General features: G+C 32.2%; 2 long non-coding RNA genes across 3 annotated transcripts; both read right to left on the bottom strand.

Moving 5' to 3' along the window:
* Nucleotides 1-810: 810 nt before the first annotated feature.
* LOC143048955 (uncharacterized) lies at nucleotides 811-27,893 on the bottom strand. The gene is made up of 6 exons (XR_012969959.1): nucleotides 27,633-27,893; nucleotides 26,486-26,737; nucleotides 24,081-24,713; nucleotides 23,161-23,291; nucleotides 20,165-21,382; nucleotides 811-1,509 (listed from the first exon to the last, which is right to left on the bottom strand). It is a non-coding gene; the product is annotated as an uncharacterized LOC143048955 (long non-coding RNA).
* LOC143049767 (uncharacterized) lies at nucleotides 11,417-15,419 on the bottom strand. Of its 2 annotated transcripts, none has more exons than XR_012970310.1 (3): nucleotides 15,342-15,419; nucleotides 13,183-13,365; nucleotides 11,417-11,689 (listed from the first exon to the last, which is right to left on the bottom strand). It is a non-coding gene; the product is annotated as an uncharacterized LOC143049767 (long non-coding RNA). The 2 variants fall into 2 exon arrangements; XR_012970309.1 differs by lacking the exon at nucleotides 15,342-15,419 and adding an exon at nucleotides 14,712-15,279.

Raw genomic sequence — 27,893 nt, 5'->3', positions numbered from 1 at the left:
ACACCAAACAAAGGACAACAACTGTCATATTCCTGACTTGGTACAACCATTCTCAAATGTAGAAAATGGTGGATTGAACCTGGTTTTATAGCGCTAAACCTATCACTTGTACTTTTGGCCACGAGCATCACTGAAGAGACATGTATTGTCGAAGTGCGCATCTGGTGCAAGAAAATTGGTACCGTTAATTTTATTACTACCACTGGGTCGATGCCTCTGCTGGTGGACTATTAGTCCCCGAGGGTATCACCAGCCCAGTAGCCAGTACTTCGGTACTGGCATGAACATACGGATTTTTTGTTATTAAAATTTGCTGCTACAAAATATTAGAAATTATTATAAATTAAGGAATGTATCTCCCTCATGCAAAGCTCTGATTCCTTTCACGGATTTGTCTATACTTTTTGGACCTTTTGGATTATAACTCTTCATCTTTTATATAAGCTTTGGATTTCAAATATTTTGGCCACGAGCATCACTGAAGAGACATGTATTGTCGAAATGCGCATCTGGTGCAAGAAAATTGGTACCGTTAATTTTATTTTATTGTACGACAGTCGCATCACATTGAATAATATTGACAACGATGCGAGAAAAAAATGTAACAAATAGGGGTACAACTACTACACAAAAACTAGGGGTGATTTCAGGTGCTGCTCCACACGTGGCAACCGTCGTGTTGCTCATGTTATTACAAAGCCGGTAAATAGTCTAAGGACGGGAACGGGATTGTAGTTACTACATAAGGAACATATTCGATATCATCTGATATCCCACAACGGTCAACCAACTCGTGATGGCGTCCAAAAATTTCTTTTGTTGTAAAGTTTTGTTTTCATCCGACCCTTATAGTCAATTTCTAGATATAAGTCCTAATAAAAGGGCAAAATCAAAAGCTCAAACACATCAATATATATTTATCAAATCATAGGGGAAACAATAGTTTCAACCTAGTTCCAATACGAGGAATGCAGCTTTATTATTAGATTTCAGATGAAATGTTCTTTTGAACACTTTTATTTAAAACTGTTGGTGGCATTTTATATTTAGTTGTTATTTTTTTCCTAACTTTCTGAAGGGTAACTTAAGTAAAGTCAAATGAAATATGTTTGCCATGGTGACGACTGTCGTTGTTGAAACTTTAATTTTTACTGACCCCTCTTCCTATGCGTTCCCTATTATTTCCTAATATACTAGTATTAATGTTAACTATGGCCTTGTGTAATTATTCTCAACCTACCATTAAGAGGAAAAAGAAGGCTCCACTGTGAATGGTTGATCATTCTTTTTATTTTTAGGTCTTTTAATTTGGTTTGTTCCCTCCTAAAAGTAGCACATAAGCAGGATGGATTGAACTCTTTGTCAAACAAAACTCTAACTGCACGATTGGAGATACTAAACAACAACAAATTCATCCTGGCTGAGTTCTCCTCTTCTTGGAATGTTTCTTTTTGACAAATACTCTGGCCGGATTTCTTGTTTTCTATTTTTTTCAAAAGAATAGAGTTCCTGTAACAAAAAAATACTATTCTTACATTACTATGAAAACTAACTAGTGCATGACTTTGATATGACGCACAGCAATAAATAAACTCATCATAGATACCAGGACTAAGTTTTATATATACGCTAGACGCGCATTTCGTCTACAAAAGACTCATCAGTGACGCTCGAATCCCAAAAAGTTAAAAAGGCCAAATAAAGTACGAAGTTGAAGAGCATTGAGGACTAAAATTCCTAAAAGTTTTGCCAAATACAGCTAAGGTAATCTATGCCTGAGGTATAAAAGCCTTAGTATTTCAAAAAATTCAAAATTTTGTAAACAGTTAAATTTATAAATATCACAATATCAATGATAATTCATGTCAGCACAAACAGTGCTGACTACTAGGCTCATGATACCCTGGGGAAAATAAATCTCCACCAGCAGTGGCATCGACCCAATGGTTGTAAATAAACTTATCATAGATACCAGGACTAAATTTTATATATACGCCAGACGCACGTTTCGTCTACAAAAGACTCATCAGTGACGCTCGAATCAAAAAAATTAAAAAAGGTCATATAAAGTACGAAGTTGAAGAGTATTGAGGACCAAAATTCTTAAAAGTTTTGCCAAATACAGCTAAGGTAATCTATGCCTGAGGTATAAGGGGAGAGTTGAGATGTCAAAAACATGTTTAACCCCGCCACATGTATGCACCTGTCACAAGTCAGGAGCCTCTGGCCTTTGTTAGTCTTGTATGCTTTTTAATTTTAGTTTCTTGTGTATAATTTGGAGTTTAGTATAACGTCCATTAACACTGCACTAGTATATATATTTGTTTAGGGGCCAGCTGAAGGACGCCTCCGGGTGCGGAAGTTTCTCGCTTCATTGAATATATTGGTGACCTTCTGCTGTTGTCTGTTCTATGGTCGGGTTGTCTCTTCTTTTTTTTTTATCAATTTTACACATATAGAGAGTATATAGACAGTTTTGAAGAAATAGATTAAGTGCATAAATATGAAAAAAATATGATTTGGTAGAGCTTTTTTGTTGGTTTGTCTCAAGAAAAAGGCGTGTTTAATTTAAAGCCTACGTCTAAGTACTAGTTCATTTGGTATAAACCTTCTCCTTTCATCAACTTAAGTCGGATAAATTGATGTGGTCAGATATCTCCAGTATTGCAAATTGAATATTTTCTTTCACTTCTGCCAGTAATACACCGCCTCCTATTTTCTATTGGTCGTAGATGATTCGAAGTTCGGAATTAAAAAAGTGTTTACACATGTATATCGATAGTACGTAGAACAATATGTCACCGTGCCAGAAAAAATCATATAACCTCTGTGATTCCAATACTAGAACTTAACCGATGCAGGTAATTTGTAGATCATGTGTTGTGAACAATTGAAACATTACCCGTTGCTTATATTTATCTGGAGATACAACAGATAGTGAATGAAAGTCAAAAACATTTGCCTCTTTTTCAGTGCCTGAATATTATCGGTTTGAAATTGTAACAAATGTAGTTAAAACTTTGATTTCAACGTATGCAGGTAAACCCAATTTAAGACGATATTCTTAATAATTAAGATATTGGACGTCGAAGGTAATAAAACGTACCTGGTGACTTTAATTAGCAGAAATTGTCACATACAGAGTAAAAAATGAAATAATAAAAATCCCGAACTCCAAGTCCTTTTTAAAATTTGCAAAATTAAAAGCATAAACACAGAAAAGGATATAATGAAAGCAGTCATATTCCTGACTTGGTACAGGCATTTCCTGATGTCGCAAATTGTAAATATAAACTCGAAAGTAAAGTGTCTGGCTGGAATTGTGTTTCGAGAAATTTGTTAAAAAGTAAAAACACAAAAATACTGAACTCCGAGGAAAATTCAAAAAGGAAAGTCCCAAATCAAATCGCAAATTCAAAAGTTCAAACACATCAGACGAATGGATAACAACTGTCATGTTCCCGACTTGGTACAGGCATTTTATTATGTAGAAAATGGTGGATTGAACCTGGTTTTATATTAGCTAAACCTCTCACTTGTATGACAGTCGCATCAAATTCCATTACATTGCCAACGATGCGTGAAAAATACAAACAGACACAATGGGTAAAAATGTCAAAAATAGGGGTACAGTAGTCAACATTGTACACGTGTTATCATCTTAATCACTAAAAAAACAACAAATGTAACGAAGAAGCACAAAAAGGCATACATCAAATTTAACATTCTCATTTTGCTTATACTATACGATTTTATTTATCTATGTAAAATCCACCCATACAGGATGGAAAGTTTTCAGTACTGGTGTAAAATTGTGCGTTTGAAATTCGCACAGATAGACATAAAATAATTTTGTCGTTCAAGGTATGACGGCATACATAAATACAGAGTCAAGTAAGGTAGATATAACAAAAATGAGACCAGTAAAAGTAATAATAATAAATAAAATAATTGTGTGGTTCAAAGTATGACGGGATACATAGGTACAGAGTCACGTCAAATGCATATCACAAAAAACAGACTTAACAGAAAAAGTAGTATAAATAGATAAAATAATTTTGTCGTTCAAGGTATGATGGTATACATAAGCACAGAGTCACGTCAAATCAATATCTCAAAAAACTAAAAGTAATATAAATAAAGACAAATAAAAGAATACTATAACACGTTATTAAGATGATAACCAACGTCAGTACGCAAAATCTATACTTCAAGACCATCTTGTATTATTTGTGAAGTTGATACGGAATATTTATCAACAAGTTCTTGGTACCATCCGATGAACTTTTTTTTAGAAAAAGGACGAGACGTTCTTTGACATACCCCTGGTTCATCAACTTTCTGCTCAGTCACTGGTGACGTTTTACAAAGTCTGAGTAGGAACTGCAAGCTCTTGAATACCGAATAAGTTGGGAAATGTATATTCCATATGCAGGTGAAGTTGGTATATTACTACTAAGGTGGGGGAAATTGATAATTTTAAAATTAAAATCATCTCGTTTGTCATAGATTCTGGTACTAAGATGACTGTGTATGTCAAATTCGAGGTATAAGTCTAAAAATGAGGCGGAGGAAGCCGTGTCTGTTGTCTCTTTAATTTCTAGTTCTGGTGATATATTAATTAAAGGGGCACTAGCTACGAGATATATGATCTTTTTTGCTCAATCATTAATGAAATGCAATTAGTGAAATAATAATTCGCTTTTAGCAGCCAGTATGATTCAATTTCGTCAAAATAAGCTAAAAATACATTGATTATAAATTATTCGCTTGCAAGTGAATAATTCGACCTAATTGAATCCGTATTCATGTGACCTTAAATTTAACCCCTTAGCTTGAGATGGATAACACGTGAATTGTATGTGTTATGTTATTTGAAAAAAATAATATCAACATTGAAAGTAAAACAAAGGTAAATCATTTGATTGACTGAATCGATCCACAAAAAAATTCTTATATAGGTAAAAACGATGATAAACATTTATATTTCATCTATAATATGAAATTTAAATAGACCTAGAAAAATTTAACAGCACGAGTTTGCTTAATCTATTGATATCTATATTTATGTTTACATCGCTTATATGGACATCGGATGATTTTAGAGGTCAACTCGATAGTTAATTAGATGGCGTCTTGACACACAAAACTACACTACCTATTTTAATGCCCGTAACTTGTTAATTGTTTATTTAAGACATTCAATAGTTTGAATAAATGTTTTACATTGTTATAAATCAGATATGAGAATTTGATTAAAATCGATGAACATGAATTTGACAGCTATTTCCCCTTTAAATATCTTTTTTGTAATGATATTATGATAAAAATGTAAAAAAGGCTATTTTCTTGAAAGATATATGAACGAGATGCCCGAACTTTATATACAAGAGCCTTATCATTCCTACACTTGTGTGCGTTATAATTATCCTTTTCAATCCTTTTATTCTAAAAACATAGAATACAGCTATTTTTAATCAAATTCCAATGCAAATGTCAAATAAATGTATATTTGGAATCTATAAATTCCTAGATACACATACACTTTATATAAATTTTTGATATTGTACTGAGGACACTTCCAGAATAAAATCATTTTGATATGTACGTGATTTTTTTTTTGGAAATATAAAAAAGAAGATGTGGTATGATTGCCAATGAGACAACTCTTCACAAGAGACCAAATGATACAGAAATCAACAACTATATGTCACCGTACTGCCCGCAAATATGATCAAAGCTAATACAGCATAGTCAGCTTTAAAAGGCCCCGTATTCAAAATGTAAAATAATTCAAACGAGAAAAACTAGCAACCATATTAAAGTACGAATAATGTACGAACAAAAAAGATGTAACACAACAACAAACGATAACCACTAAATTACAGGCTCCTGACAAGGGACAGGCACATAAACAGAATGTAGCGGGGTTAAACATGTAAGTTGGATTTCTTTTAATGTGGTCATTTTTTTAACTTAGGGAATAACACAATCACTATTATGGTAAACACTCTATATGTCACAACAGTTATGTTCACGAATCAATAACAGCGTATAAATAAAGTATTTCCCAAAGCACAAGACCAATGTATGAAATTTTGATGATACTGTATTACCGGTCCTGTTCATATTATGAACGCATGTCATACTCTTATCAATGAATTGCCATTAACCAAGAAATTGACCTTTATTCATTACCATCACCCATGAAATAAAACTTGTCTTTTATATTTTTTTTCAACTAAGCAAAACATTGTATGGTAGGTCTTTTGATGGGATATATAGTTTAATATTCAATATTTTTGGATGAGTAGCATTATGATTATTGTAATAAAGCTGTAATAATGCAAAACTTTCACCTTTGCACAAACCCTCCGACTAAGATGCGACTCATTATATAAAGATACTAAACACAAAATTAGATTGCAGCTTCATATGACAAAATGATTCGGTAAATAAACAAAACCAGTTCAACTATATTTTATATATCATTTCCCTTATCCCGGTTATGACGGGAAAGTATTGTTGCAGTGAAAGGGATACATAGCTGCGATGCTTTTAGTTGTCTCCTTTTTACAAGCTAATTTAAAAAAGAAGTTGTATGATTGCCAATGAGACAACTCTCCACAAAAGACCAAATGACACAGAAATCAACAGCTATAGGTCACCATACGGCCTTCAACAATGAGCATAGCCATTCTATAAAGGACCCCGAAATGACAATATAAAGCAATTCAGACGTGAAAACTAACGTCTTAATTTATGTACAAAAATGAATGAAAAACAAATGTGTAACACATAACGTATCTCAAAACTTTTATTTCCGTCTACAAATGCTCATACCATTTTAGGCAATTTATCTTTAGACGTCGATACTCTCATCCCAAAAACAAAATAAGAAGGAATCACATATGTGTGGCAGTTTATCCTCGTATTATCTGCAATGCATTTAGTTTGCCTCCCATTCCATTCTTAATTGACACACTGTTACTTATCTTCTGAGAAAATTTTCCTTTCTGAGACAACTATATTAGTTACATGGTGTGTTAGTGACCTAATACGATATATATGGGGTCAGTAAATTCCATATGGGGATTCGTCACTACATGTAGCACACCGTGTAACGAATTTATCTTACCGACTATTTTCACATGTGGTATTTTGACTAACGGCCTATCAAAGTGATCAAGTCTCCATTACTTAGTATTAAGATCCTACTTCAATTTGTCTATACAGAAAACAAATGTCAACAATAAAAACTTTTTAGCTTTAAATTTGTTTTGTGGATTTATTTCAATTGTTCATTATATGTATCAATTTCTTTGTCTGTTGAATCCTTTCAGATTTGTTTTTTTTTTGTTTTGAAAGGGAAGTAACTCCGTTTTGCCAACAATAATAGCTTTAACAATGTTTTATAATAGATATCAAATGTACCAGGATTATAATTTTGTACGCCAGACGCGCGTTTCGTCTACATAAGACTCATCAGTGACGCTCATATCAAAATATTTATAAAGCCAAACATGTACAAAGTTGAAGAGCATTGATCAGGATTCAAAATTCCAAAAAGTTGAGCCAAATTTGGCAAAGGTAATCTATGCCTGGGATAAGAAATTCCTTAGTTTTTCGAAAAATTCAAAGTTTTGTTAACAGGAAATTTATAAAAATGACCGCATTATTGATATTCATGTCAACACCGAAGTGTTGACTACTGGGCTAGTTATACCCTCGGGGACGAAACTTCTTTCAACCTTTCATCATCAATTTCTTCGTCTCTTGAATCCTTTTAGATTTATGGGATCTTTTTTGTTTTGAAAGGAAAGTAACTGCTCACTAACCCCATAGGGTTGCTAACTTTATATGGTAACTAACCATGAACTTTTAGGACACCCTATATGAAATATATATAGTCACCACGTGTAGTCGATTAACCAATCATATCCCTATAAATCTATAGAAGGTAAGATAATACTTTATACAAGTCACAGTTTCTATATACCATATACCTACACCCGTTACGAAAGGTATCAATACGACACAATTAGAAGAGGGTCATTCAAAGACGTAACGTATCTGTATCTGATACGTATCTAGAATGGTTATTGTAAATATACATGTAGCAATCGAGAATAGGGAAAAGAGTTGAAAAAAAAGTGAAAGGGCGATGGCAATTTTTGGTCACTTCATTTAATTAATAATCGTTTAATAGGTGCATGATACTATTTTACATATAAACTTCTTGTATGTCAAAGTCCTGACTTCTTAAACCTATTGTAACATATTATTTACAGTTCATATGAAAACATTACATGGACGACAACATAAGCTAACAGCTACACACTTTTAACAATCACGCGGCTTTCGTGTCAATCTGTATACTTGTATATGTTTTAACACCCGATATTTAAATCATTAGAACTACACAGGCGTGAAGTTGAATTATAAAACAAATAAAAATTAGATACCCTTGTGGTGATTCAATGCTAAACATATGGAAATTTTGTTTAAAATCCGCAGCCTTTCCCCTTGTACTTTAATATTTGGCAATTTGGTGCCTGAATGATAGAGGATTATTGCATGCAGGGTTAGCAATGATTTCCTTACAACAAGTTCATAAATATAGATATTGGTTAAAATAATATAAATATGGACCAATTCAAGTACACCTTTTAGGGTGCGTTCGACTTAAGTGACTCAGCATGAGGTTTTATGGAATCAAAAGGTTATATATGACTTGTTTGTAAGCAATAAATGCTAGCACATAAAAAAAAAAACAATTGAGTAATCTATTTTTGAAATTTTATAACAAAAATCTCTATTGTAAAGCCTGTTGATTTTCTACAAAATCTTGGTTTCATTTGCCACAAAATTCTTCTTTTCTATCAAATGCAATGAAACAATAAATAATAATGATTTGTACGAAGTTTTCCCTTGGTATCTGTCCAAAACTAGCTCGTCTTTAGTATTCATTATTTTTGCTGTTTTGATTCTGTGGCAGCTTGAAAATTTCGTAATTCATATGGCTACATTAGGTCATAAACCTTAACAATACTTATAAATTGGGACTGAACTATTCAACATCAGTAGAGTCGGATTGATGACTGGTACCAATAATAATACATTTAAAAATTAGCAGACTTCATTTTTCTCCAAAATTAAAGATGAAAGAGACCAAAAATGTTTATCACTCTTTCCCTATTTTACCCTCTCCTTTCCCTATTTTCGAACATTTTATAACATCTTTTGTCTCAATCATTTACTATATCTGCATTATTATTTTATATCATGCCTGAAATTATGATCAAAAGTTTAAATATCGATATAAATTAGTAAACGTAAGTTGAAAACTATCCTGTGATAAAAAGAGTGTATAAATGACCGAAAAAGATTTGCATAACAAAAAAACAACATGTACTATTTAAACACGTAAATAGTTTTTTATAAGCAGTTACCCATAGATACGTTCAGATACGTCAACGTATCAGATACGGATACGATACGTCTTTGAATATCCCACTTACATTTGCATTATTCACGTATCTGGATACGTGCACGGATCGACGTATACGTATCGAACAGATTTGTTTACAATAATGATTTAACCCCGATTTCAATTAAAATTAAATGCATTATTAAATATTTTCATCGGGACCATTTGACTTAATTTATCCTTTCCTCATACACGTGTTATACGATACTTCGATACGGATACGCCATCAAATACTTGATTAATGCAACTGCTCTACTAGAGCATTTGCATTATCCGCGTATCTAAATACGTGCACGGATTGACGTATACGTACCGGGCAGATTTGTATAAAAAAATGATTTATCAACGACCTTATTTAAAATGAAATGCATTAAAAAATATCTTCATCGGGACTAACTTGACTTAATTTATCCTTTCCTCATATACGTGTTCTACGATACGTCGATACGGATACGCCAGCAAATACTTGCATAATGCAAATGCTCATCAGAAGGACATTTAAACACGTATCGTACCCGTATCTGACACGTTGACGTATCTGAACGTATCTATGTGTTATAGACCAGCGGTAGAATCAGAAATTATTTTTTTTTAATACACCCATCGAACACACGGCTGAATTGTATATAACTGAAAAAGAAAATTGTAAACTTTCAGACTAATGATGCCGTAATCATGAGAAGTGGTCGGAATTTTGCATAATTGACGTCAAAGGTGAACAGTAATATATTTCCAAATGTTGTTCTAACATCAAATGTTGTAAAAAACAACGTTATTTTTTAACGTTAAATTGACGTCTTTTCTTAGAAAAGACATTTTGTTCATTAATGACTTCATTTTGTTTCCATACAACGATGACTTTGAACTTTGGTATTATGATTTTTTTCATAAGTCTGAACACGACTCGTTACTTTGCAAAATTTTAAACTCAAGTAAAGGAATGGTTATAAAGTTAATTTCATTGATTTCAGGTCCACTGGCTATTTCAGTAAATTTTAGAAATTTTCAAATCTGACTAAAGCTGTCTAAAATATTTTTTTTTTCACAATCAAAATGTATCTATATAAGTTTACGAAATAAGCATCATATCAACGTTTTTTACGTTATTTGACCAAAAAAAGAAGAAGAAGATAATAACTGAAGGTAAAATAAGTTCATCATCATCATCATCATCATCATCATCATCATCATCATCATCATCATCATCATCATCATCATCATCATCATCATCATCATCATCATCATCATCATCATCATCATCATCATCATCATCATCATCATCATCATCATCCACCTCTGGCAAGTGTGTATTGATATTTTCACTTTTCACAAAAGTCAGATGCTTGACATGGACGAGGTTCGGTACAGGATCAATTCTTTTAAAAGCACTCACAACCCTTTCTGCAAACTGATTTTCCTTTCACGTGCACACTAAATCTTGAAGGAAGTCCGATGAATTTTGACCTTCAAACAATACCGGTTCAAGATCATAATTTTTATCTATCCGAACAAACTGCAGCGTCGATCCGATAGCTGACTTGGCGATATTTGCATTTATCCAGACTTTGGTTTGGAAAGAAAATCTAAAGACGTTATATAATGTCTTAATTATGCTTCTTTTATATTCTTCTGGCTTTTAGCCTGACACGTAATTAATGCATTAACGTCAATCTAAGGACGAGTTCCATCTATTGAAACTTGCTGTGTTAATTTTTTTAAGAACTACTTAACTAACATTTTCCGAAAATTTTACCTACTAACAGATCCGGAATAATTTTAAACGATTATTTGAACACAATGTCAACAATGATAAAAAAAATTTTTTTACATCCTCTCTAGTTGTTTAAAATATCAAAAAACAATGAAATTAACAACAAAGCACTTATAAAATAATGTAAAGATAGTTATTTTCTAAATTCTCTTCGTTCAAACGAACATAAATTATTTATGTACTAGACTATATAATTTCTATATCCCTCGGCCCAATCTGTTTCTTATCTCATTCATAATATAAATAACTAAAACACTAGTTTTAGAACTTGTCAGGCACGATGACCATTCTCTTTTATATAATATAAAATAATTTCAATACATGTTTATCATATGATAACAAATTACAAATTGTAATTGTGTAAATACAGTCCACATCTCAGAATAAGTCCTCTGTTTAAATAAACTAAAAAAGGTTGCCTCAACAATCTACAAAAAACAATCAAAAAATGTTACAAAAAGTATTTAATACTGTTTTCGAATATATATGTGCTTAAGTATAACTAACAAAAACTACGTGTGTACATGCGAATGGTCAACGCCCTTATCGATAATTTCAAATCGAGTCCACCGTATTTAAATACACTCGGGTTCATAAAACCTGTTACAATTCTATTGTTATATTTATAGAATTATCATACGATAAAATTCTTCCGCCACGTACATAAATATATTTATTTTCTAAATTCTCTTCGTTCAAACGAACATAAATTATTTATGTACTAGACTATATAATTTCTATATCCCTCGGCCCAATCTGTTTCTTATCTCATTCATAATATAAATAACTAAAACACTAGTTTTAGAACTTGTCAGGCACGATGACCATTCTCGATTGTACAAAGAAAGAAATTGCAGTAATAAATCTTATAAACCTAAAGATTTTGAAACTAATAAGCGTTTTTTCAAATTGTCGCTTATGTAACTGTCTTTCACAATATCAGATTTCCACCTTCCGTGAATCTTTAATAATCTATCCGAGACACCAGAGTTACTAGCGGCTGAGCAACCGCCTGCCCTAAAACTATGTGTACCAAAAATTCTTGCGTTTAAACCTATTTCCGATAGAGCCCCTTTTACAATCTCTCTAGTCCTAGTATAAGATAGTTGTATATTCTTTTTTCTCAGCTTACAGTTGTTTGTACTTTTACAATACGATAAAGCTCTGAACACAAAATCATCTGAGGACCTGTCTATTTTAGCTTTGTCTAAATAATCACTTAAAATTCTAACAGTACAGTGTGCTTGATCAAGTTTAGCTATCAAAACGTTTTTTTCCTTTTCTATAACAATCGGTTTTGCTACTCTCAATATAAATATCAATATGGTCGTTTCCGAATGTAATGTTCTTAGCTCTAATCTGACATAATTCGCTGTACCTTAAAAATCCTGAATAAGCCAGAAAACACATAGCTAATAATCTAAGATTTTTTAACGAACTATTTGTACCGCCAAATTTCTTAAAAAGACTGATCATGATGTTTGCATTCATCGGTTCTTTTTTCTGAATAGGCCTATTAAGCTTTCGTTTAGATGCCTCCACAATATATTTAACTATATCCGTGGCGCATGGGTCTTCAAACCCAGCTAAACTGTGAGCCCACTTTATAGCGTAACATGCAGCTTCTATAGTACTGTAGTGTTTAGCACTTTGCATTAGATATTGAAGATATAAACTGACATAAATTTCGTTGGCAGGAAGGACAGACTTGATTTCTGTATACTTTTCAGACCACACTACAAAACGTTTAAAACTGTATGCATATTTAACAGTTGTATTTCTGGCTTTAGAGTCAATAACTGAATTCTTCATTTTTCTGAACAAAATCTTAAGTTCTGTGTGCTTTACTTGTGTGTCATTTTTCCAAAATCCCGTTGAAAATATTTTCTGTAAAATAATTATAAATTAAATAAATATTTACCTTGAAATATGCGTAACTGCTCAGCATACATCAAACAGAAAAACAGGTCCAGTGACCATCACTATACCCAGTGATATCTACAGACCCTGTGGCCCCAAAAATATCGTCAAATGACACAATATATACATCAATCAGCTTCTGTAAGCCAACATCTCTGAATAGAGAACCTCCAGTAAGTAAAATCTGCAAAAAATAATAAAAAGTTATCACAAATATCAATCAGTAGCTTTCAAACGAACAGCTAAAATTCTACCTATGAATTTTCCGTTTGCAAAGATAGAATTTAAATTGTTTCCAGAAACTAAAATTCTGTCTACCTCGTTAAATTCGAGCACGTCTAACACGTAAGGTCTGTATTCTGTATTTTCATCAAAAATTAATGGCCAGTAAGGAGACGACGGCCAACTCGGAACTATCAGTGTTCCCTCTGCTTTGCATCTAACCAAGTGGTTTATGCACTTACAAAATAAAGACACAGGTGGTACTAATAGATTGTTTTCTTGTGCCCAGTGGCACGAGAAAGCGTCTACTGCTGAGGAACCAGGGTTCCAGTACAACGAACTAAATTTATCTACTTTGTTATTGTCCATATTGGCAAATCTGTCGAAGGTATGAGGACCCCAGAGGTCGTCTAAAAACTGAAAGTACTCTGAAGAAATACCCCAGTCATCAATATCTATAATCCGACTTAATAAATCAGCCTGCTCGTTCTCTTTTCTGGGTAACCAGATAATGTGTAATGTAATGTTTTCAAGTAAACAACACCTATAAATTTCTAAGGACAACTGTTGTAACTCTTGTACTTTGCTACCTTTATTTATGATGCTAACAGCATTCTTGTTATCTGTGTGAAAAGTCACGATACTGTTTTGTAAGAGTTTTGAAAAGGCACTGACACATAACTGAATTGCTTTTACTTCTCGCCAAGTAGAACTCCTACCTCTCTCAGTTTCTAACCACATTTTGTGCAAAATTTTTGTTGAATTTTGTATAAAACCAGCAGCACCCGTGTCGCTAGCGTCTGTGAAAATATGAAAATTTGAAATGTTCTTTACCAAATCAACCGCCTTTAGTAAAGGCAAATTATCTCTCCAGAAAATAAGCTCATTGATACAGTCAGGATACTTGCCGATGTTTACATATTGATCCCAATAGTCTCTTATATTAATGACTGAAAAAATGTTTCTTGTCATGATCTGGGTAACATTACCTACTGCTGGTGTTAAAGCAATTAACTTACCACAGATTTTGACCAACTGTCGTACCTTTACCCTGTAACTAGAATTTAGTATAAAAGCTACCAAATTCAATATATCATCTATTTTTCTTTGAGGAATTTGCAATTTGCAAGAAATTAAATTCCAAGAAAAACCTAACCACTCAACGTGCTGTGAAGGTAACCATACACACTTGTCTTTGTTTGGCACAAAACCAGAAGCAATCAAGTCTGCTTTGATTCTTCGAGCGTGTTTTACACATAGTTCATAACTAACTTCGACCCCAAAACCATCATCTAAATAAACAGCTACCTTTATGCTAGATTTACGCCAGTGCTTTACCAATTGTCTCACAGTTTTAGTAAATATATACCCGCTGGAACTTAAACCAAATGGCAACACAGTAAAAACATAAAATTCTCCTTTCCACGAAAACCCTAAATACTTTTGCTGTTGTTCAAAAATGTTTAAGTGGTGATATCCCGCCTTCAAATCAAAGACATATCCGTAACAATTCAAAGTAACATATTGTGATAAAGTTTTCCAATCTTCGAATTTAACTTTGTTTACAATCACTTGTTTATTTACATGTCTTAAATCTAAAATCAAGCTGTGTTTACCTTTACCGTTAACTGAAACAGTTAAAGGGTTAACTACGTGTGGCATAATTGATACACGTTTTACTAAACCGCCCAATACAAGCTCTTTAACTGCACTTGAAACAAAATCTGAATGCTCTAACGCAGATTTATTATTTTTAGAATACATATTTTCAGGCTCTGTTAACAAAGGTATTTTGTAACCATTTTCAATAATATCAACAATAAAACTCGAAGCGTTAATACTTTTCCAAAAGTTTACAGAATTTTTAAGCCTGTCTTTAACAAAAATATCTGAACAACCCTTTTCATATTCAAAATAAGATTCATAAACATCTTGTACCTGTAAAGTGTCCGTATGAGCGCTGAAGTCCTTATGAAGTTCCTCTGGGAGCTCCAAATCCAGTCTTGGTGTCTTTTTGGATGCCCAATGTCCAAATAATCCACACCTGAAACACATATCTCCTTCCCTGGACCTTTTGACCTGGTTTCCGTAACCAGGTCTGCTCCCACGAAAGGGCGGCATGCTGACAGAAACTGGAATTGCATTATGAGCTGTTTGCGATGTAGAACCGGAAGCTTCAGCTGGTCTTTTTCGTACGTTCTGCTTCTTGTCTGCAGATTTTACGGACTTTAACTTTTTCACCGCCCGGGTATCAGCTGCCCTTATCTTCTTTTCGTCCTCGGAGTCGCTGGCTAAATCATCGGACAAATATTCTTGTACGGTCTTCCACCCTCCCTCCGACTTATCAGCAACTTTTATGAGCTTGTTTCTTTTCTTTAGCGTGTTAAGAGGCTCATTCAGAATAGTTACCGCTTTATCTGACTTGTTTCTCCCTAGGTAATCCAACGCCCTCTGTACCATATCCTGTAAATCTACGTTCAGCTCGTACTGGACCTGATGACCCTTGAATTTGAACGAATTTTCAGCCTTTTTAACCTTCTTCTCCAAAGAATGTGTGGTATCTGTGAAAGATGTTTCAATACCCGACAGTCTAGTATCCATATATGTTTTGAGAAGCGAAAATAAGTCTGCATTAGACATTTCATGCGGATTTCTAGTAGACGTACCTTGTTCACTCGCTAAATCTAAAGTTTTCTCCTCCATATCAGACATTGTCAACGTAAGTCTACGGCAATACAGGTTCAACTAACAAAAACTACGTGTGTACATGCGAATGGTCAACGCCCTTATTATTCTCGTGGGATTTTGTCTATGTGTGTTACATTTTAGTGTTATGTCGTTGTTCTCCTCTTATATTTAATGCGTTTCCCTCGGTTTTAGTTTGTTATCCCGATTTTGTTTTTTGTCCATGGATTTATGAGTTTTGAACAGCGGTATACTACTGTTGCCTTATTTATCGATAATTTCAAATCGAGTCCACCGTATTTAAATACACTCGGGTTCATAAAACCTGTTACAATTCTATTGTTATATTTATAGAATTATCATACGATAAAATTCTTCCGCCACGTACATAAATATATATATAAACACTTAAACATGTGAAAGTGAAATAAAATTAAACTATTGCAATGGCTTGCACAGTGTAAGAACTGATCCGAATGAGTATTAAATAAAAATAAACGGCTCGGACCGCAATTTCGGAATTATATAAATGGTGTAACGGATTGATGTGTCCTTTCATAATTAAAAAAATCTTGTAAATCGATTAAGAAATAATACAAATGAAAGTTATTTTGTATAAAGTAAATATCAAAGTGTATATTAATGTCAAATAAACACAAATGAAGCGTTTTATTATTATCCTGTTAGTAAAGAAAACCGATAAAAATCGTGTTAACCACAACTTCTGAAGTAAAACGGTTTTTAAAATGTTGATGGTAAATATTTTAAATATAATTATTGCCTATTTGTATCGTCAATATTATATTCTTACATTTGCATATTAAAAAATAGCCATTATATTGTGATTCGTAATAATAATTGACGTTTGAGTGTATCAGTTAGCTTTGTCTTATTCACTACATAACGCCCCGAATAGCCATTTCTACAGAAATTGGACCATACGATTTTCTTACGGCATGATTAAAATATAAGTTTAACATGTATTCTTTCATTTAAAACAAAATTCAGGTGTGTATTCTTTTGGTGCATTAAACTCCTTAACTAAGCGTCTATTCAGATTTCGCCGCTGCACTATTATAGTTTATTTGATTATTTACGTATTTAAAGGTACATGCATGTGTGTTTTTTTTCTATGTTCGAGATCTTTTGGTCATTGATGCACTCTTTTTGTTACATGATAGTTTTCAATTTATGTTTACTCGTTGTCGAGCCTTCGACTTTTGTCGAAAAAGCGAGACATAGCGATCCTACTTTCCGTCGTCGGCGTCGTCTTCGTCGTCGTCGGCGGCGGCGGAGTCCACAAATATTTACTCTGTGGTTAAAGTTTTAAAAATTTTAATAACTTTCTTAAACTATCCTGGATTTCTACCAAACTTGGATTGAAGCTTGTTTATGATCATAAGATAGTATTCAGAAGTAAATTTTGTAAAAATAAATCCTGTTTTTCCGGATTTTACTTATAAATGGACTTAGTTTTATCTGCTAGGAAACATTACATTCACTTTGTAATTAAATTATTTAGAACTTTAATTGTATTCTTAAATTATCCAGAATTTCTACCAAACTCGGTCAAAAGTTCCCTTATGATCATCAGATAGTATCTAGAAGAAAATTTTGTAAAAAAAATAATCTTTTTTTCGGTATTTTACTTATAAATGGACTTAGTATTTTTGCCAGGAAACATTGCATTCACTCTGTGGTTAAAGCTTTTAATTTTTTAATACCTTTCGTAAACTATCCTGGGTTTATACCAAACTTGGACAGAAGCTTGTTTATGATCAAAAGCTAGTATCTAGGAGGAAATTCTGTTTCTTCCAATTAATATTACATAGTCTGTAGTAAAAGTTTTTAAAACATTTATTAGATTCATAAACTATCCTGATTTTTACCAAACTTGGACAGAAGCTTCTTACAATCAAAAGATAGTATAGAAAGGAATATTTTTATTAAATGTCCTCATTTTTGTTGAGCCTGCGATTAAGAGCAAAGGTAGGCGAGACACTGGGTTCCACGGAACCCTTACGATTTTTTTTATATCTTATCACTCGATATTAAGACCATTATCAATTCTCATGCCTGAATTGAAGGTTTATGACCCATGTCACTACTCCCGGATTTTCAAGGTAAACAGTTTGAATTAAAAATGTTTACAAAAAGTCCTGAACAACCTGTACGTTTCAAAAAAATCTCGTGCTGAGTCACTCAAGGCGAGCACACCCTTGATGATGCACTTAAATTTCGACGGTTAAAACATATACAAGTATATAGATTGACACTAAAATCACGTGATTGATAAATTTGTGTAAATGTAAGATTTTATGTTGTCGTCCATGTATTGTATCATAGACCGAATGACATAGACGTTTGCAACTATAGGTGACCATAACACCTCAAACAATTAGCAAAACCCATATCGATTTGTCTGCTATAACAAAAAATGAAACAAATGTAAAAAAAGATTAAGAAAAAACTAAAGATTTGATTTATGTACAAAAGAACGAACGAAATACCTGTATAATATACTGCAACACAGGACAGCAAACGAATTATAGGCTCACGGTTTTGAACAAGCTAGACACATGCATAATGTAAGCATGCTTACATTTAACCATTACTTAATTAAGTATAAAAAAATAAGCTTACAATTCAAATCTATATTTTGGTACTCTCATCCTCTTATCACTTATAAAGGTGAGTATCTGTTGCAAAATAGCAGTAGGACACGATACCTACCGTGACCAAAGTTAGTCAAATTTACAGTTTATCCTGAAATATATGGCTTGTACACTTAATTCACCGACTTAGTTTATGTAACAATCATTTGAACAATGATATGGAAATGGACTGGCATTATCATCGGATTCAATGTGAAACATTATTTAAAAATCTTCCTAGCGGGTTTTGAGCACATGTAAAGACCTGATGCATGTTTTAAACATTGTCATTAACTACTTATTATAGTTTCGTTCGGAGATCGTATTTAAGTGCCTGCATGTCATAAGCTCCTTTTCAATGTCTGTATTGAGGTTTTCAGTTTGAATAACCACTGCTAACGATGATGATAGTATTAATACTCAAATGAATATTTTTCAACACTATAGTATAATAAAATAGAATAGATAATTTTAATGAACAATGTCACAAGCAGTTAAAAAGCCATCAACTGTTGTTTCAGATCCCAATTTGTACAGCACGAATATTCCAAACAATCATATTTATTCATTTATTAGTTTCATCTGTTTTGCCTTTCAGAAAACAAACGAGAGGTGGAATATACCTAAGTGCCATTCCAAGACCATTCTCACAATGGAAAACGGTTTCATATCACTGCTTGACATAATAAATGAACGTAAGGCAAAGATAAAGGGAATCTCAAAAACAAACCAGAATGTTTAAAAAAAATTAAGTCAATTCAGGAAGTGTTTTTCCCATCAAAAAAGTACTTTTAAAAACTTAAGTGGCTTAATTTATATTTAAATTCAAAAATTCTATTTTTGCAAAATCGCCACTACATAAGACATTGGTTTCAAATAGGACAAAACATCATTACACAAATAATATTCTAAAACATATCATGAGTCGGGTCTATTTTCATTTGTCGGTCAGGAGTAATCAAACCAATAAATTTGTCATTCAGGCCCATTAAGGTGCAAGTTACTTTTGCTGAATATATAACCTTCAGCTTGGGACATTGATGAAAGATCGAAGTATCACTAAACAGGAAGTGACTGTCAATATTATCTAACATTGGCTTAGCTCGTGCTTATAAGTAAATATTTCCCAACACAATATCAAATCATTAAATAATACAATAATTCAGCAAATTGTGACATAAAGTATGAATGTGAAAATTATGTACAGAAGGACAAATAACAATAGTTGAATCCTTCTTAACGGATGAATTCCATTACACATACAGATATATTGGATTTTAATATTGAGGATATCTAAACGGAGTCACTAAGATGACCTCTAGTTATTTACCTCCGTGTTCGTCAGTAATGGACACTAGTAGTGGCATTCAACATCATACCATATCTTCATATTTGCATGAAATCATTCCGTAACCGAAATACATGTCTATCTCTATTCAACACCCATGGCAAATATATTTCCTCAGAATGATGCACATCCTTATGTTGATTACAGTAATACTCTGTTGAATTTTTTAAGTCTTCATATGACTTTGTATCTCTAGAATAATCGCCTTTGCTACATTTAAAGTGAATTTTACAAGACAGTGATAACCTATATCTATCTTTTATGGCTTTAATTTGTTTCATTAAACCTGTGTAGACACTGCTACATTTGGGTCCGAATTCTGTGTCTCCTTTTGAAAAAGATAAGAGCTGAATGGCAATTGTATCTTTGGACATTGTAACCAAAATTTTTTCACAACCAGATTTAGATTCAATGTCGAAGACACAAATTCCCCGGAATAAAGCCAAAGAATATGTTTTATGAAAAACTTTGCTAGGTTCATACTCTTTGATAAACCACACTGAAACATGATTAAAGAAAGCAGGCGGAAGAAACGAAAATTTAAGACAAAGCCAAGAACTTCTTTTACAGTTTCGTTGTTTAATACCAATCAGTGTGCATACTTCATCAAACAAGACTTGCGGCATCATACTTGGCATTATATATGAACTTGTTTCAGCAATTTTTACCAATATGTCAAATTTCTCCATTATTTTGACCAAATTTTCTCTTTGGTCTAAAAACTGATTTCCACATTTTGATTTGAAGAGTTCTGTTATCAAAGATTCACTTATAGTCCCGTTTTGTTTAAACTTAGTCCAATCAGTACGATGTTGCAGTCGACCATCTATTTTATCTGATACTAAACATCGAAAAGCATCTACTAACCATTTTGGATTTAAAATGATGAAATCTTGTATATCTTCAAAATAAATAATATTCCCAACTTCATGTTGATAACGAAGAAATAGTTTTACTTCGTCAATATCTATCATATTGATATCACGGTGTTTTGCTAAATTTTCCATGTCAGAAAGGTTAATGAAATTATTTCCATCGCTTTTATTAATTTCAATCAAGTGTTCTAAAAGAATCCATTTTAATGGCAAGTTTTGACCCCAATGTGCCATTCCTTTAATGATTGATGATATTTTCTTTTGTAATTCTACAAATGTAGTGTCCGGATCCGTCGTATTTGATAAACAAATTATGTCTCGTAAATGGTGATATTTGTTTTGATTTCTTAAAACCATGTCTAATTGATTTTGAAGCTTCGTTTTTCTTTCCTCTATAACGGTATTTCCAATAGTTTCCTAAAATATAACAAGCAGATATAATATAAGCTTGCCAACTTCAACATTATGATATGCATTGATACCATGGTTCTTGCTATATATCTTTTCCCCCCAAACATATTAATTCGTATAACTTCATTTTCATTGATATATATGAAGTTACTGGTATTTAAAATATAATGGATCATGCATTTTTATCAAAACAACCAACGTTTTCTATAACGCATATCAAAGATGTAAAAATTATGGCAGATTGCATAAAAATAAAAAGCACGGCACTCGCCTATAGTCTGTTTTATGTATCATCCACATACTAGTAATGCATATTCCTGGGTATTATTATATTTTGCTTAAATAAGACAATAACAATCAAAACCAAAGGACATTTACATCAACAGTTATGGCGTAATACATTATAATCCTGGTACCTTTGATAACTATTTATAAATAAGAAATAAGAAACAACACGAACTCCACTAAAAACAGGGAGTGGGATCAGGTGCTTCAGAAAAGGTAAGCATTTCCTGCACCGTATACGGCACCAGTCGCGTTATTTCTTTCTTCAGTTCAGTAATGATGGAAGGTTATCATGACTGGGGAAGAATAACAGAGATGATTTCTGACACACTTTTGTCATAATGGCCAATTAGCTCATGATGGCGACCATAAAAGTTCTTGCATGATGACCTTAATTTGAATGATTAATAGCCCTGTCCTAGCAACTTTTAAGAAAGCAGTATTCTTCGTTCCATATAAATCAACGTACTTTGAGCTACATGTAGCTCTAGAGTAACGTACTAATTGAGACATATATACTCCATATACTGGTGCCACTGGGATGTTGCTACACAGAAATGGAAAGTTGACTATAGGAAAAGTAAAATCATCGCGTTTGTCATAAATTTTGATATTAAACCTTCCATCAGTAGTCATTTCGAGAAAAAAAAGGTCATAATATGAAGCAGATTTATCTGTTTCGGTAGTATCATTTATTTCAAGTTCACTTGGATATATTAAATGTAATTGATCACTGAATCTATTATTATTAAGAGACAGTACATCATCAATGTACCTAAAGTTGAAATAAAAAGACTGGGCTAATTTCTTTTCTCCTTTCTGTACAAGCCCGTAAGTTTTAACAAAATATGTATAAATGCAATTTATACAGAATGATAAACCAGCTGCTGGTTTCAATTAGGAAGAAGATTAAAGTAACAAATGAGAAATTAAATGAAAGAAGTTATGATTAGAGTCTTTTAGTTTTTGCATACTTTAAACAAGTATCCTAAACTTATCACCGTCAAAACGAAAATATATGTCTTGACACAATTTGACAGAAGCTTTTCAAAATTTATATTTTATTTTCAATAGAGAATGTCACGTATAACATACAGAGTCATTGAAAGAGTTGTTGCCTTACATTTGTATCTACCACATAGTTTTTCAAAGGGTCAAGTGTTAAATTTATCAGCCAGACCTAACTTATTGTATATTCTAAACAACCCAATTACCAGCAAGAAATTTGTAATGTATATTTTTGTTGAAAAAGTTTTACTTTGTAGCAAACTTTCACAGATTTCACATTTTTACATCTCACAGCCACATTGGGTGGAATCAGTTTTTTTAATACACTTTTAGAATACATGTAGATAACTAAAGGATGATCGACATCAACAGTGTCATAATCAATAAAATAACTTTTTTGGATGAACTCATCAGAAATCATCTACGTTCAACTATACATGTTAGCCTTAGTCGACCTATAAAAGAAGTGTTTCCTAAGTATCATCAATTACCTTTCCACATTTATCTTTTCCAGTTAAAACTAAAATAACAGGCGGGTCAATGAACTCGTTAAATGGTTCATCTTCTGGTGGTTCAACTGATCTATGGCAGTGGATTGTATCAAACCAAAAGTCAACATACTCTGGAACATTAAAACTAGTAAAGTTAAGTATTAGTTGTACATATACATAATAGACCAAAATTATTATATTAAAAAAAAATGACAAAAGCTTCAGCCTTTATTTTTAGTCATAATTCTATGCTTTCAAATTAACTTGTATCATATAAATGAATAAAGTACATCACTGTCAAGTAAGACTCTCTGAAAAGTCTCAATTGCTACCCTTCTTTTGTTGATTATATCTTAGATTTATTTATCTATTTTCAGGATACTTAGTAAAATATATATGTATATATAAAAGATATAAACACATTTTCGTAGCTCTAGTATGATTGCATATTTCGGCCTCACATTTTCTATTTATACAGTTTTCGAGTTTAAGCCAAGAGAAATGATACTTATGCTTAACTGGAATTGCGTCTTGCAGCATTATAGTGCCGAAAAAACAATTGAGAAAGCATGTCGACTTAATACTTAAATGTTATTTATTGAAACTTATATTAAAAGTATTTCCTGTTCAAATGTATTCGTAATTATTTTTTTCTGTAGGTTTAATACAACCATAAACACAATCCCCTCGAGCATAGATATGTAATAAATTAACTCAATCTTTTATTGCAATCAATTTGTTTTGGGATAGAACTATATCTTAGTTGTTTGAAGGCTCCATTTTCAATTTGATGTTCTAATAACATATTTTTGAAAGATGTGATCTAGTTACTAATGCTTAAAACACGAAAAGCTGAACAAAAGCATTTTGTAATTGAGAGATTTGAACGGATTACAACTTTATTCATGCTTAGAACTTACCTCCAACATTTTTAAAATCTGCAGAATACTGGCTAGCGTCTTGTTTTGAAATATCGTCCTTCATATCAGCAACCACTAGGTATAATGCACAATTCGTTAAAAAAGCTTGATGAGTTGCATAGAATTCCTTTTGTCCTGCAAAGTCCCATAAACCACATAATGCATAATGGTTGGAAGGAATATTCGAAGCTGACGTCGTAGAAAACACACGAGACATCAAATCTCGTGGCATTACTAGAGACAATGCATGATTGGTATCATCATGTTCTGTCAATGCGTCTTTTGAGCAAGTTTTTGTTAAATTTTCAATGTCTTTTATATCACCTTCATGGAAGTTTTCTGTTTGGTCAGTGTCTTTGGTGTCGCTTGTAGACATAGACCTAGATCCGATATCGACACCACTGATGTTTCCTTTACTTGTTGAATTAACACTCATTTTGTCGACCATGTTTGTACCAGTTTCTGCTTGGTAGAGGTTCATGTCCTCAAGAGAATTTGCTACATCTTCCACTTGTTTAATCCCATTATTCGATTCCATGCTCCTAGATATATTGAATTCCTCTTTTATTGATCTATTATTTGGAACTGAATTTAATGCTCTACTTATTCGGTCTAGCTTATCATCAGATGCACCTAAAAAGATAACGCGACTCGCTAATAATATTTTTATTTACAATTGTTGTGTATCGCCTAAATTTTGCTTAACATGCATGAAGAGGCAAACAGGGATCTGTGCAATCCTGAAAGAAATTGTAGGGTTTTCTTGTTGATAATTTTGCATTTTTTTGTTAGACATCAACTTTTAATTGCTAAAATTGATCCACTTTCATTTTAGTTAAAACAGAACACTTTTCCACAAAATTCACTTATGAGAGATGTTTATTGATGTTTCTACTATTATTATTTACTAAATACATTTTGCCTTTCTTTCACTCTTAAATGGATGCAAAGTTGAAAGTGCTCATAGATACTTCCGCTTGCAGACAAACGTAGAATGGTAAAGGTCAAAACAAAAATTCAAATTGAATGTGACCGGCAATTTTTTGTTTCATTGCAATTTGTTTAAATTTAAAAAGTCGTTTTAAAATAAAACTTTCAATATCAAATGGAACCAATAATATTATACAATTGAAAGCTAAATAAGGGACATAACTCTTGAACGGTAAATATGAAATCAATATGTTTCAAAGAACTTGGTCAATTAATATCATCATTAATCAGAAAGAAAACAAATAAATTTTGTAAGGTAATAGCTATTGTAAAAAAACCCATTTCAAGGTCAATGATATTGGGACAAGTTTTCAACAAATTTGGTTAATCTGATTATCACTATTATTAAGAGGTGGAGAAAACAAGATTTGGTCAGGCAATACGTTACATTATCATTTGGAAACTAACATTCGTGATCATAATTTCATATAATAAATATAAAATGAACACAATTAACAAACCAATTAAATTGTTTAATGGTACTAAAAGCACAATTCATGGACATCGACGTATAAAATTTTTTGACGTCAGACACGCGAAGCAATGCATTTCCTTTAAAAATTGTAACACGATGATGACTGATGTACCCATATTTTGACTATTTTATTCATTATATCGGTTAAGATCATGCATCAGTGTAAATATAACGGAATTTAATGAGACTGTCGTACAAGTTTAATCCACCATTTCTACATTGGAAAATGCCTGTACCAAGTCAGGAATATGACAGTTCTTGTCCATTCGTTTTTGATGTGTTTTGTTATTTGATTTTGCCATGTGATTAAGGACGTTCCGATTTGATTTTTCTCTGAGTTCAGTATTTTTGTGATTCTTAATTTCGTCGTTTAAAAAAAAAACCGAACTGCTACGGAAATTTAAAACAGAATACAAATAATTATTAAATTGCAAAATCCATGAAATCGTAGTTATGGAGCTAAATGTGTTATATTCTCATAACCCAAGAAACCATAGTGACTAAATGTTAAAAAGAAACTAACAATTGATAGCTACTCTTGTAAAGTGTGTTATTTTTTTGTATTGGAATTATCAAATCATATGATGCTTTTAACTTCGATCGTTTTATTTGTCTTATAGCTATGCCGGATAATAGTTTATAATAAGTCTGTCGTTTAATTTAAGTTTATGAAAATATGTTGACTATGCTACAATAAATTAAACAATATATCACTTCATTGTTTGATGGTCTAATCTACAAAACAATATTTCTTAAACACAATTTCAATTTTAAGAAGATTGTTTATACTTTTTCCCATTTGCCAAAAATGTGTACTATGTAATAAACAAAATTTAACATCTTTTTCCGGTTAAGAGTATAATTCATGCAATCACGTCATTGAAAAAAATTATGAAGTTGACAAATGATATCATTTTGAACTGCTTACATATTCACTTACCATCAATCAACCAAGATCCATCTTCTATGTTTATTTTACATTGATCAACAACGATGTCAACTCCATCTGTACTGACTACACCATCGATATTTTTCATTAATAATCGCCTCACTAAGCTTGTCTTCCCAACAGACTCCTTTCCTACAACCATTATTCTAACATAATACCGCTTTTCCACTTCTGAACTTTGCATCAGTTCAATATATCTAGTCCTATCTTTTTCTTGTAATCGGTTTATAGCTTCTGGTAAGACTGAAATAATATGATTTAGATGACAATAATAAATGTTTTCACAAACATAAGAAGGACTGTTCATTACATTATAAAAAAAATTATACACCGCTATCAAATGATTACATTGTATAACAAAATGATGGCATACCATGGTCAACTACAATTAATGAAAAAAAAGTACCAAGTATAACAGTATCCTGTCGAAAAGGTTAATAGGAAATTCCTTTGCAAGACGTTGCTCTCTAGAAAATTTCATGGACAAATGGCTTGATATACAATGTGAATACAATTAAGCCCACACTATTAGAATTAGGATATATAAATTAAATTTTGAAATCAATTTTGAAGAACAATAAAACATAGTTGACTAATCATTGATCAGTAAGCTATGTTTTCTTTCTGCTGATCAATTTATATATGTATTCCTCTCTGTTTGCAATACTGTTTCTGTACAGAACACAAAAAGGTAGTATCTTAAAGACTAAGTCGATCTCATTATTTTTTATATACAGTCTGCATTGCATAAAGAATTGTTATATTTCAAATACCTATAATCAATAAATGTAAGAGTCCTCTTTTATGGACATTATCGACTGACGATTTCAGAAATGTTGACAATCTATGCATATTAAAGTTTAACATTTTTTACAAATAAATCGTTTATAAATGAAAAAAAAATAATATTAAGAAATTAGGTTTTATATCAGATAGATTATGTTATTAATTATTAAGTCATTTAGTTCTAGACCTGTTTCAGTAATTATACTGCCTTGTTTTCCAAATATTCGGCTTTGAACGTTACTGATGACAGAATATACAGAACAAAAATCGACTGCACATAGTTTTTATTGTGTTATTTTCATTTCTGATATCTGTCTATATTTACGTTTCTGTGATAATCGGCTATACTTACCTTTAACCGTTACAGTTAGTTGTTTTTGTACGTTGCCAGCTTTTACAATGTATTGACCAGCATCCTTCATTTCTGCCTTTTGAACTGACATGAAGTGATATTTTCCATCATTTTTAATTGATATATTCTCATTTTCGAAGATTTTCTTATCATTTTTAAACCATTCCACATTAATATTTTCTAAATACACTGAACATTTCAGTTGCAACTTTTCCCCAACAATACAATTTATTTGATTGAATTCAGATGTAAACATTGCTG

This window comes from Mytilus galloprovincialis, chromosome 10 (genome assembly GCF_965363235.1).
Source record: "Mytilus galloprovincialis chromosome 10, xbMytGall1.hap1.1, whole genome shotgun sequence".
Taxonomy (NCBI): Eukaryota; Metazoa; Mollusca; class Bivalvia; order Mytilida; family Mytilidae; genus Mytilus; species Mytilus galloprovincialis.
Note: the sequence above shows the minus strand (reverse complement) of the source record. Positions and strands in the feature narration are given on the sequence as shown.